General features: G+C 46.8%; 1 protein-coding gene across 1 annotated transcript in view; it reads left to right on the top strand.

The window, feature by feature from the left end:
* Nucleotides 1-12,214, top strand: part of USP39 (ubiquitin specific peptidase 39) — a 660,051-nt gene that overhangs the window by 411,719 nt on the left and 236,118 nt on the right. The gene's annotated exons all lie outside the window — the stretch shown is intronic.

Raw genomic sequence — 12,214 nt, 5'->3', positions numbered from 1 at the left:
CAGTGTGTGGACATTCCTTTGTGGGTGCTTGGGGACTACATTGTACTTTAGAACCAGCCTGCATCGCCTCCTGAGAAGCTAGACCTTGATTGCTCATCCATTGCTACCAGAATAGAGAATATTGGCTGGGGTCCTCTGTGCCTCTCCTCTACCATATAGAGAGCAGAAGTACAGACACCCCCCTCCGGTCTTTACTCTCACGCGTGGCACGAACAGGAAACAAAGAGCGCTTCCGGTTTCGTGCACATAAGAGCCAGATCGCTGATGACGAAGAGCCCTGCTCCATTTGTATGTGGGAGGTGGCAAGGTTGGGGAAGCAAAATGCTCCCGTGTTTGCATGGCTCATTGAATATGCGAGGCTGAGGAACAGAACTGGCAAACAAATACCGCATTTCCCTTTGACAGTTCAAGCCAGCTGACAATCCCTCAGCTGCATAAAGCAGCTGAGTGGGTGCTTGGTATTTACAATGGGCTGGCTCCTCCATTATGAGCGAGGGTGACTGTAGGTCGGCGCATTATGGAGAAGCGCCACAGGTACACCGTCAAAGAATTTATGCACAGGGTCAGTGTGGCTGGAGATTACATTTGGTTGACTTTGAAGTCCTGTACATGAACTGCATTGTTGGTAATACAGTGATTTGAACATATGAATGGGCTCATAGACGACATGCCCTAGAGTAGAAAGCTACCAGGGTAGCTCAGCAGGTTGAATGACTGTTGCTTAGATGTTATATATTTAAAACTGGCTGCAAATCTTATTGCTTTTTGCAATTCCTTATAAAAACAAGTGCTATAAAATGTGTTCGGGGACTTGACCAATATGTTGCTGTCAAGGCCCAAGATTCTCAAAAGCGCTGTACAAAAACTTTGTAACTCTGCAATAAAAGGATTTAAGGCTGCTGATGGGAAGGCTAGCTCCAAGTAACTGCAATAGAGCGTTTGAGCTGTGATCTTGTTTGGATGTGTTGGCTGGCAGCTTGCTTATATTCAGGGTGAGGGTGGGGGAATGTCTGCCCCTGCACTGAAAATCAAAAGTTGGCACCCATGAACCCACAGTTTAATTTCCTGATAACTGCTGTCAGCACTCTTGAGGCATTTATTTGCGATTAAACAGTTTGACAAGCATATAAACGCTTTAGAAATATATCCTGTGAAAAAACACAAAGGAAGGGACACACAAATCACTGGGTATTTGTGTGGCAGCCCGACAAAAAAATAAACACATTTCAAAGAAAACTAATGGATGTTAGTTCAGGAAGCATGTTTCAATTTGGTAATGTCTTTTTTTTTTTCTTCTAGACAAGTGTAAGCTGCACATTTGGGAAGTCCCCCAGTGATATTCTTGGCCCACTGCTTCCTGTGGTGTCCCTTTCAGGCCAGAAAAAAAACAGGCTGTGCAAATAGAGCATTCAAATGTTTGAATGGTGGCTGGGTGAATGAGCGCCTTTAAGTCCCCTGCAAATAATTATTTGCCGGAGGGAGTGGGGGGAGACAGGCCATGAATTAGGGGGGAAATTACCCCCTTGTAGGGACGCCTATGACAGCAATGTCTCTGGCTTCTAAGACCTTCATAATGAAGTGCGGCCCGCTGTATTGTTTTATGTATAAGCATCTATCAAGTGAATAATAAATGAAGTGCGGCCCACTTCAAGCAACCGAAAGCAAGGCGGGCCCCACTTCATTACGAAAGTCCTGTCCATAGGGGTCCGCAAATCACAATGCTGCGGGCTGCATATGGCCCACGGGCCGTATGTTGTGGACCCCAGCACTAGATGTAAGGAGGGCGGTTCTTTACTATGTAAACAAGACAGAAACGCTAAGAAAAACAAACTGTCTCCATATCACCTGACAGGGAAGGTGATCACGTTTCAAAAAACACCTTCTCCAGATGGATAGTGAAATGCATAAAGCTCTGCTACCCCCTATCAAACAAAACTCTGCCTTTCACACCAAGAGCTCACTTTACCAGGGGCACAGGAGCTACTTTGGCCTTTATTGCAAATGTCCCGCTGGACGCCATTTGGAAAGCAGTTACATGGAGTTGCATACATACTTTTACTCCGCATTACCGCATTGACACACATTCTAAAGCAGATTCACAGGTGGGGCAAGCAGTGCTAAAACATCTATTTGCCTCTGTACCTTCTCATAACCTACCACTTTCTCCAGACACTGCTTGCTAATCTATGCATAGCATGTTATCTAAGCAGATCCACAAGCCTCAAAAGAGATACATTATGCATTGTAATCGTATTTCTGATACTTGTATCTGCTTAGATTCACATGCGCCCACCATTCCAACCCTGCGGAGTAGAAGGTGCATAGATATTTTCTGGCTTTATCTACTCTTATCTGCTTTATTACATCTGTACTCGTGCTACATTTCATGCTACCTCGTGTCAGAAACAAAACAATCTAAGGGACCTCGACGCTTGAAGGGCCATGGGTACAGTAGACGTCACACTAGGGATAGTACTACTGGCACGCCCTGTCAACGTCACTTTTTGGGTTTTGAAATCAAAAAATGTAATACTCTGCGGCTACCACTAGATGTAGGCCTATGCATGGCATGTGAATCTGAGCAGATACAAGCATCAGAAATAGAGGAGAGGAATAAGGAGAACAGACCATTTTTTGGCGAAGTGAAATAATTTTTTCAGATAAGAATTTAGCAAAGTCAGAAGGAGAAGTGGAAGAGATGTCAGGAGGGGAGAGGAGACGAGAGAGGGTTTGAAAGATACGACGAAGATAAGAGACTTGGGAGTGAAGGAGGTTAGAAAAGTATGTGCGTTTGGCAGATTAAGGCAGGAATCATGGAGCAGGAGCAGATGAGTATGTAGAGCACATCAGTATGGATAACGGATGAATATGGAAGTGCGGAGAGTGTAGATTACTGGAGCAGATGAATGCACAGACCTACTGAATGTATGGAGCGGAGGAGTGTATGGAGCGGATAGACCGGATGAGTGGATGGAGCGGATGAGTGGATGGAGCGGATGAGTGGATAAGTGTACAGAATGGATGAAGATATAGAACAGATGAGTGTAGAGATGAATATATAGCAAGGATATTGCTGTTGATTGCGTGAAAAGCACGAGTGCTTAAAGCAGATGAGTGCGTGGAGGGGATGAGTGCGTAGAGGAGGCGCGTGCGTAGAGGAGGCGCGTGCGTAGAGGAGGCGCGTGCGTAGATGAGGCGCGTGCGTAGAGGGGGTGAGTGGGTAGAGGGGGTGGGTGCGTAGTACATGTGAGAGCATAAAGCGGATGAATGCCGAGGGAACGAGTGCCCAGAGTGAACGGACGTGTTGCGTAAAGCTGACGAGTACGTAGAACGAACAAGCACAGATTGCATCCAATACTGATGAGTGCGTCGAATGGATGAATACGTAGAGATGCCGAATGCGTAGAGCATGGGGCAGACAGACTTGGGGAAATCGTTGGGTATATTTTATTGGCATGGGAGGTGAGGGGGATCTGTGCCCCTACCCTGGTTTCGGGATACTTTGGGGCAGAGGGGTGTGCCTGCGTGGGGCAGACCGGTGAGCATTTGTGGGACAGACAGGAGTACATGCTTGGGGCAGACAAGAACGCATGCTTGGAGCAGACAAGAGTACACGCGTGGGGTAGACGAGTGGATAGGAGGGCATGGAACGGACTGGAGCGCATAGAATTGCGTGACATCCATAGTATGGTTTGGAATACAGCGAACGCTCGAAAGAGCATATAACCCATCTTGACTGGAGTACGCATAACGAACTGGAGCGCGCGGAGCGGACTCGAACGCATGCAGCAATCCGGAATGCATGAATGTGTGGAACGGACCGGAGTGTATGGAGCAGACTGGGATGCATGGAGTGGATATGAGTGCATGGAACGGACTGGAGTGCATATAGTAAGGTTTGGTGAGGTATATAGTAAGGTTTGGAATGCAGAGAACGTCGGAAAGAGCATATAGCCCATCATATCTCACCAGCATGCTTATTCTCTCCTTACATCACCACTCAACTAGAACACAGAGATACTATGACACCATTCGGTATAACTGTTCTCATGCCAACATCCGCCGCTCACTCTACATCATTCTAAGTAATCACTGCTGGTTGCACACCCCCAGCCAGTCGTTCTCCTCAGGCCTAACGCAGCCACATCCGGTCTGGATAAATCTCGCCAGAACGAACACATACTCCTGATCTCTCAACCATCACACCCACCGCTAAAAGCAGCTATTACACTGATACCGCATGAGCTGCACACATACCCGGTGCTCACACGCACCTTTTGACTCTCTAATGATCTGAACTTCGGTTCCCGAGGGCATTCAACCTACCAGCGCCTTCAGACCATACCAATGGTATATAAGGCGCTATATAAATGCAAAATAACAATAACAATATAGAGAGTGATAAGAGAAGTAGGAGGTTTGGTTACGAAGAGTAGGGGATTTGAGCCAGCAACGCTCAAGGCGACGGAGGAGACGACGCATGGATAGGAGGTGGGGAGAGAGCCAGGGTTGGGAAGGCTTTTCGAGTAGGGCGGAAAGAAGAAAGGGGGTAGAGTTGATCGAGAGTAGTGGAGATCGAGGAGGAAAGAGAGGATAAAGCAAGATCAGCCAGGAGAGAAGAGAAATCAGAAAAGGGAGGAAGAGAAGAAGAGCAGGTATCACGGAAGAGTGAAGGGCTAAAGTTCCGGAGGTCATGTCGAGTAAAAGATATGAAGGAGGGTAGAGGAGAAGAAGGTGTAATGCTGGGAATAAGGGAGGAGGAGAGCAGAGCATGATCAGATAGATGGGTAAAGAGGAGACAGGAGAGGAGGAGTAGGTGGAATTAATGATGAGATCAATAGTGGAACCAGAAGAGTGAGTTGGAGAAGAGGGGAGAGAAGGTAGGAGTCGAGCATCGATATAAGAAGTGAAGGTTGAGGGGAGGTGGGGAGGTGAAGGTTGAAATCGCCAAGTACAGTGAGGGGAGAAGGGGGAAGGGGAGATATGATATGGCATTTGTAACGCGCCTATACACAAGTGTTTCAAGGCGCGACGAGGCAGGGAGGGGGGAACAAGTGGAGACAAACGATCCTACTAGGCCAGGTGTCATTCAGATAAGAGAGAGGAGGTGGTCAAGGTCGTCCTAAAAGGAGAAGAGGGGACCAGGAGGTCTATAGATAATTAGGAAGGAAATGGGGTGAGGGAAAGTAAAGGATTAATACAAGTATTCAAAAGAATGGACGGTAGGAAGGGACCGTGTAGAAGTAGATGAATGGTATTTAGGATGGAAGAGGATACCAACACCTCCACCATGACCAGTGGGACGAGAGACATGAGAAAATGAAGAGGAAGGGATAGTAAGAGAGGCAGGGACAGTAGAGTTATGAGGGTGGATCCAGGTTTAAGTTAGACAGAGGAAATGAGGTTGAGACGAAAGAACATGTCTAAGACAGCTGCAGTCTTATTGCAAAGGGATCTGGCATTCCAAAGAGCGATATTGATTAGAATGGAAGGTTTGATTGGAGGGTAGATGAGGTTAAGACGATAAGGAAGGGAAGAAATTGAAAGAGGTGTACGGGGGAGGGGTTGAACAAGGGAATGGACATGAGAAAAAGGGAAAGGATGAGGAGAGGAAGGGTGGAGGGGAGGGAGCGGGACAGAGGAGATGAGGAGAGAGGAGGAAAAGAAAGTAGAAATCGGGCGATGCGCATGACAGGGAGGGGGAGAGATTGCAGTGGTAAGAGAGTGGAGAAGGAAGAAGAAATTGCAGCAATGGTAGGCTCGTAGGGTAATGTTGTGACAGATGGGGGAAGCAGAATGAGGCGATAAGGAGGCAGGAGGCAGGTGCAAGAGGGGCTCAGGAGGCAGTAGGTGGTGGGTAGATCAGGAGGGCTTGGGGAGGGAACAATAGAAAGCTCGAGGAGGAGATCAGCAGACTAAATGTATCGAGGATACAGCCCTTCAGAGCTTTTGGAAGTGTCCCTGGACTGACTAGCTCTTTCGTGAGGTACCTCACCAGAACTGTCGCCTTTCTGCATTCAAGCCAAGTCGCCTTCTCCCCAAATTCCAGCTTCTGATCTTCAAGGGAACCTGTCCTAGAGCAGCTTCTGTAACCATGACTGGAAGGACTCTGTTGTCCCCTTCAAACAGTGATTGTCGCTGGACCTCTACTTCCTCCATCCAGTCAAGTGTCCTGAAAAGGTCTGCATAGTTGGATTCTGCATTTCATCACCCACAGGGATTACATCTTGCAATTGCACCTGACCAGAAGAATCCTCAAACCCACAACCACTGGGCACCTCTCACCGGAACGAAGGATGGAAAATCAAGCCCCCAGACGATCCATCACGACATCTGGGAAAATTGGCGTCAGGGAGTGGGGTAAGTAAGCATATGTATGCTGTCTCCCCCTGTCCACCATAGGATAACATTGGGAACAAGTCTCCTGTCTCCCCTCCACTCACATTTGGTCGTCGAACCTGGGTCGGTTATCCTGCCCGTGGATTATCATTGGCTCTTGAAGAAAGAGGAGAATCTACTTATCCTTGGATACATTTTTATAGATTGTTTCATTAGTCTGAAGCTAATCACCACCATCACGAGCCCATTGCATCCTTTTTAAAGAGAACTCGTACCTGAGAAATGTGTTTGACCCTGTGACTTTTTGGGCACACAGCCCTATTCATTTTGGGGTTTTCAAAGTTAGGATATTGTACTTTTCAGCATTGTGTTGTATCTACAGTACTTATCTCCATTGCTTGATAAGTTATTTGATGATGTCTATTAATTGAAGATAATAGTGATTGTATATATTTGTATTATAGGGTATTGTTTGATAGTACTACATGCTAGTACAATTTTTCAGTGTGTTCTAACGGCCTAAATAAATAACTGTATTTTTATAACCGATTGTCTAAATTGAATTATTATATGCTGTTCTGTGTGGACTTATTGAGGACCCATAACCCCACTCACACTTCCCTGACATTAAGCATTGACTGCTCATCCATGTACCTTGATTGGGTTTTGGCTAAACCATGAGCTCCCTGCTCATCATTACTAGGGCGGCCTCCTAACATCCATCCACCAGGCCAGATTCTAGAAATGCATCTGTTCTTCTGGTATCTTTCAGTTCTTGGTCAAGTGTCAAAGTTCCCAAAGTAAAAATGTCTCTTGGCTATCCTTTTTGGTTGTAAACCAGGCATTTGAGAAAAGGAAATTTTTCAAAATAGTGCTAGCTTTATTCAGTCTCCTTGGAAATCTATTCTGGACCTGGATAGGTCGGTATTCACAATTATTACAAGGTTCACAGACTTTGAATTGTTTACCTTCTCAGCTTCAGATAAGCTAGGGCCTTTTCCAGCCCTAATTGTTTTGTCCTTTTTTGCTCATCCCCTCGTGGAGTAATCGGTTTCTCAGCCCCGGGTGGGCTGCAGGCTTGTTCAGCCCTACTGTGTTGTTTGTTTTGCTCTCCCCCTTCTGGGGTATTCCTATTATCAGTCCATCATGAATCACGGGCCAATTCAGCCCCGTTTGGTTGCTTGTTTGTCTCAACACCTTCTGGGATATTCAGTTACTTAGCCCAGCCTGGGATAATCATGTTCTCAACCTTTCTTCTCTCTGCTCCCCCCCTCCCCCCTTGGTTGGGTATATGGTATTGCAGCCGTGGCTGGGCTTGTGGCTTGCTCAGCCTTTCTTTTCTCGATTTCTTCAGCCCTTTGTGGGATATTCGCTTTTGCAGCCATGTGTGGGTTTATGGCTTGCTCAGTCTTACCTTTCTTGCTTTTGTAACCCCTTTGTGGGATATTTGGTCTTATAGCCGGGTGCAGGCTTTGCTTTGGCCTCCCTGACCTCACTGCCCTCTGCCTGCCTTTGATATTAGTTGGGGTACATCTTTTCCAGTAACAAGGTCTGTCCGGGGCTTCAGTGTCTCAGGCTAGTGCAGTTTCGTTTCACAAACCTGGCATCTGTCTGTGTGGTCTTGTTTCGCTCAGCAGCTTCTCCACTTTGGGATGGGCAGGTGCTAGACGTCGCTTCGGTCAGACGTCTCTCCGCTGATTTGGCTTGGCTCTCTCTCTTTCTCCCTCTCCCCCCCTCTGCCCCCCTCTCTCCGGTGGTCACGGGCTCTCTGGGACCTCTGCATTACAGCCAAGTGGCAGTGTTCTTCAGGCCTTTCAGACTCTCCGCCCACCACTGTAGCGACATGGTGGTTTATTCTGCTTCTATTGTGAGTTAGGGTCTCCCTCCTCTGTGCGGACAAGCTGCCTGATGTTTTTCATTTCTCCGGCTTTTCTCTTTTGCTGCTAATGTCTAGGTGTGTTTGAATTTGAGGGGAAAAATGCCATTGGTCCTGGCGGTCACTAGAAGGCGGCAAGAAATATAGGTCAGACACCAGGCCATCTACCTTAAAGAAGCCCAGTATATTATTATGCTGTTAAACCCCCATGTAACCAACAAACATTGATGCTTTAAAAGTAAAGAGAGGTGGGATGGAATCTTTACTAGGGCATTCCTTGTCTGCAGCAGGAGAATTGGGGGGTCACGCTCAGTAGAATTCTGCTTGTCTTGTCAATTATGGAGGGTATTGCGTAGCAGGCTCACCACCCTAGTCCAAAAGGGGGTGGCTACCCTTTGGAGAGAAGGGATTGATTTAGATTTGGCTAGACTTCAGTGTCTTTCTGTTCACCATAATAGGTTGTCACCCCAAAATTCACCACAGTGGTGATTCTGGATATCCATCTTAACAGTGCTTTGTCGAAGTCCCCTGCCGTATTTTGGTGACTTCTAGGTGGGGTGGCCAAGGGGGCCTGATGCCTCCACAAGTTGGAGTATAATAGGCCTGAGGCCAGTATGTGTAGTATCCCTCTGAGATGGATTTCTAGAATCTGGTCTGGTGGACATATTTAGGAGACCACCCTTGCTATAGTGAACAGGGGAACTCCGATAGGTTAGCCAAATCAAGGTAATCGTGGAGAGTGGGCAAGGCTATTCTCAGGAGTGAGAGAGTTGGGTCAGGGGTGCACAATGAGTCCACACAGTGAAGCACACAATAATTCAATTTAGACAGGCAATTACAAAATATTAAATTATTCTAGACCCCCAATTGAAACAAGCAGGTATAATATCACGCAACCCTCGATTATCAAACATGTATAGTCACCTTAGAAATGCATTCAGTAACTGAGACAACAAAACAAAGGTAAGTTCTGATGATGTCAAATGATACCAGTTCACAAGAATTATGCCCTAACATTTTTTTTTAATTTTTTATTTTTATTTGTTTGGATCAAAACTGACCTTTACAAAAACATCAACCTATTTACAGCTTAAAAATGATTAGCGTTCTATAACACTTCATTTTTGTTAAGACAGATAGGCAATAAAACCAAATTAGAAAAAAGAAAGTAAAAAAAAGAGAGATAAAATAAGAAATAGTGAGGGGAGAAGGAGGACAACACGAATACAGGAGATCGGGGAGACATAGATGTGAAAATAAGGGGAGAAAAAAAAAAGACAAAGGAGTATAGGCAGGCTATAACTAACATGGCATTCATGTCCTGTTATCTGCCGAAACATGCCCCAACATAATTCCAATCCCTATGATGTATGGGTCCTTGTGCCCAAAAGTCACAAAGCTTCTTCTTAAAAGAGGGGACTGGTGTAGGAAGAGTTCTTGTGGCGATGAAAAGTTCCAGAAGATATTTCAACAGTTACAGGTAGCTAAAATTGTATTCCTATCCGATGATCAAAAAGCGATTACTTAACCCCTGATTCCGATTTTCCCAGCTGACTAGGTGGGTCAACTGATAGTAGTTTCATGTAGATTTTCCTGCCGTTGGTCCCAGTGTGAGGTGCCTAGGAGCTGCAGGTGCAAGGATTCTTTCGGTCGGTTCCAGGAGCAGATTTGTTACCCTTTGCGAAGAAGAAATGTAGAAGGCGCCGATGCAGACCTCTTCAGGACACTTCACCAGACGGAGGAAGGCGAGTTCTAGCAACGGCTACCACACACAGGCAACAGCAGGCGTCCTTCCAGTTGTGGTTGAAGACCTTCCAGAGCAGGATCCCTTGAAGCTGGGAGGCTGAAATTCAGCAGGAATACGACTTGTGCCACGAGCCGGTGACCACTGAGGTTCCGGTGACGAACAGCAATGATTCTACCGAGATAGCCCACTGTAAAGTTGGTCAGTCCACTGGGTGGTCCAGGGATACTGTTGATGGCTCAGGATGACTGGATCTTCAGGAATGCGTCGAGACTGGCGGTCACCCCCCAGTCCAAGGGTTGATGCACCTCTCTGGGCCTTCGCAGATCAGGTATTCCAGCAGGGCTTCACCGGACCATACACAGGAAGGGATGCTGGGCCTCTTTGTGTGTTGTCTACGGATCTTCAGTCAGCTGCTCGTCTACACTGGATTCTTGGCACCAACGCTGATCTGAAAAAATGGGTGCATGAGTCGTCCTTATCCTAAACCCTGTATGGAAGCAAGTCCAAGCCCACCAATAGTAAGGATATTTTCCATTCAAACAGCCAGCAGTGGTCCAATCATGGACCACTTTGGGTTTCACTCATATCACACACCTAGACTCTGTCACCACATGTGTGGAATTGGACCAGACAGTCCCATCCCTTTCTGTGCTAAGCACACACAAAGACATGACTAGCCTGTGAAAGCAGCAGTTTTCCTGTGCAAGTGCATGACCTTATAGGGCATTTCCTGACCGGAGAAGGCAGGAAGGTGGCCAAACAACAATATGGCCAAAGAACAAGCAGAAATCTCGTGGCACAGCCCTTTTAGGGCACTAGCCACATTTAGTAGCCATGCACGGTAAACGCGAATGTGCACAGTAGAAATGAGAAATTTGTAAAAGGGTAATTGCTGCCACCAGCTTGCCTTTAGGCACATATAAAAGTAACGAAAAATCCCCGGCGTAAAAGACGAATGTGATATAAAAGTATCCCAACTGTATTGCATTGTAAGATGCTGTGTGCACTGTTAAAAAGTTATCAAAAAGGTAAAAAGACAAAAGGGAAACATAGTTTCCTCATAACAAAATGAGCAAAAAGCCAGGGGAGTGCAGCTTAATGCTTCACGTCCCTGAGAATAGTCAGGACAGGTTCAAAAATAAGAGCAAAACATGTGGGGGTCCTTAGAGCTATGTAGGCAAAGTTGCCCAAAGAGAAATCTTTCCTAACACTTAGTCACCCTCCCTTCACCCCCTGTTGCGTAACATGAATTAGTCACATTATCACCCCAGGTACCACTGTCCATTCAGGAAGCAGAGGATTTAGGGTGGTCACATAGAACTGTTAGCACTTGCATGCTCTGCTGCTGCCATGCTCTCATATACATGCAGAAATGCCATATAAATCTACACAGGGAAGGCGAGGGACCTGAGTTAGGGCGGGCAACTCCACAGTCCCTTGCATTAACCTCTACTTACACAGATAGGAACATAAAAGGTAACCCAGTCCAATCTAGGTGCATGGCCAGCAAAAGACAACCAGAAAGATCGTTGCCCAACATGAGGGGTTAGCCAGCCACAAGTCCAACATCAGAACTAAATGCCATTGTTGTGCTTGTGGGTGGAAGAGGGCACCAGCTATTCCATTCACTAGTTACCTGAAATAGCACACCAGACTCCCCTTTAACTAGACAGAGGCTCGAAAGCGGGGCCAATGCCCTTTAAAAGCCCACAAGCCCAGTCAGTTGGTGGGGGAGCTTTGAGAAAGCAGGCATGTGGAGCAGTTTGGAGAATATTATAAAGGTTGGGGAGGCGTGGGGGGGGGGGGGAACAGAAGTGGTTGGAGGAAGTCCGGTTGAGGTTGGAGAACATCAGGAGTTAGTTGGACAAAGTAAGGAGTAGGGTTAGAAGACGTCCGGACCAGGTTGAGGAAGGAATCGTGATACACATCATGAAGGCGTGCAAGGCCCCTGTTGGAACAAAGCAGGTAGTAGAGGCAAGAGGAGCAACAAGATTTTGCTTTGACAGTAACGAGAACAGTATAGGAGTAGAGGCATTGAGGTAAGTGGGAGGCATCAAGATCCCAACTGAGGAAGTTGACCAGGCCCTCTCCAGAGACCTTAGGAAGGAGAGCAGAGTAGAAGGGTCATGTCTCCTACTAGACCCTGCGGAAAAGTTTCTACTCTACCAATGGCTTGTTGGAGAGACCGAGATGCGCATCCGCGTTCACAAACCCACTAAAACACCCATGGGACACTTGTGCAGAAGGCCACA

The sequence above is a fragment of the Ambystoma mexicanum genome, chromosome 10 (genome assembly GCF_040938575.1).
Source record: "Ambystoma mexicanum isolate Mex_15411 chromosome 10, UKY_AmexF1_1, whole genome shotgun sequence".
NCBI lineage: Eukaryota > Metazoa > Chordata > Amphibia > Caudata > Ambystomatidae > Ambystoma > Ambystoma mexicanum.
Note: the sequence above shows the minus strand (reverse complement) of the source record. Positions and strands in the feature narration are given on the sequence as shown.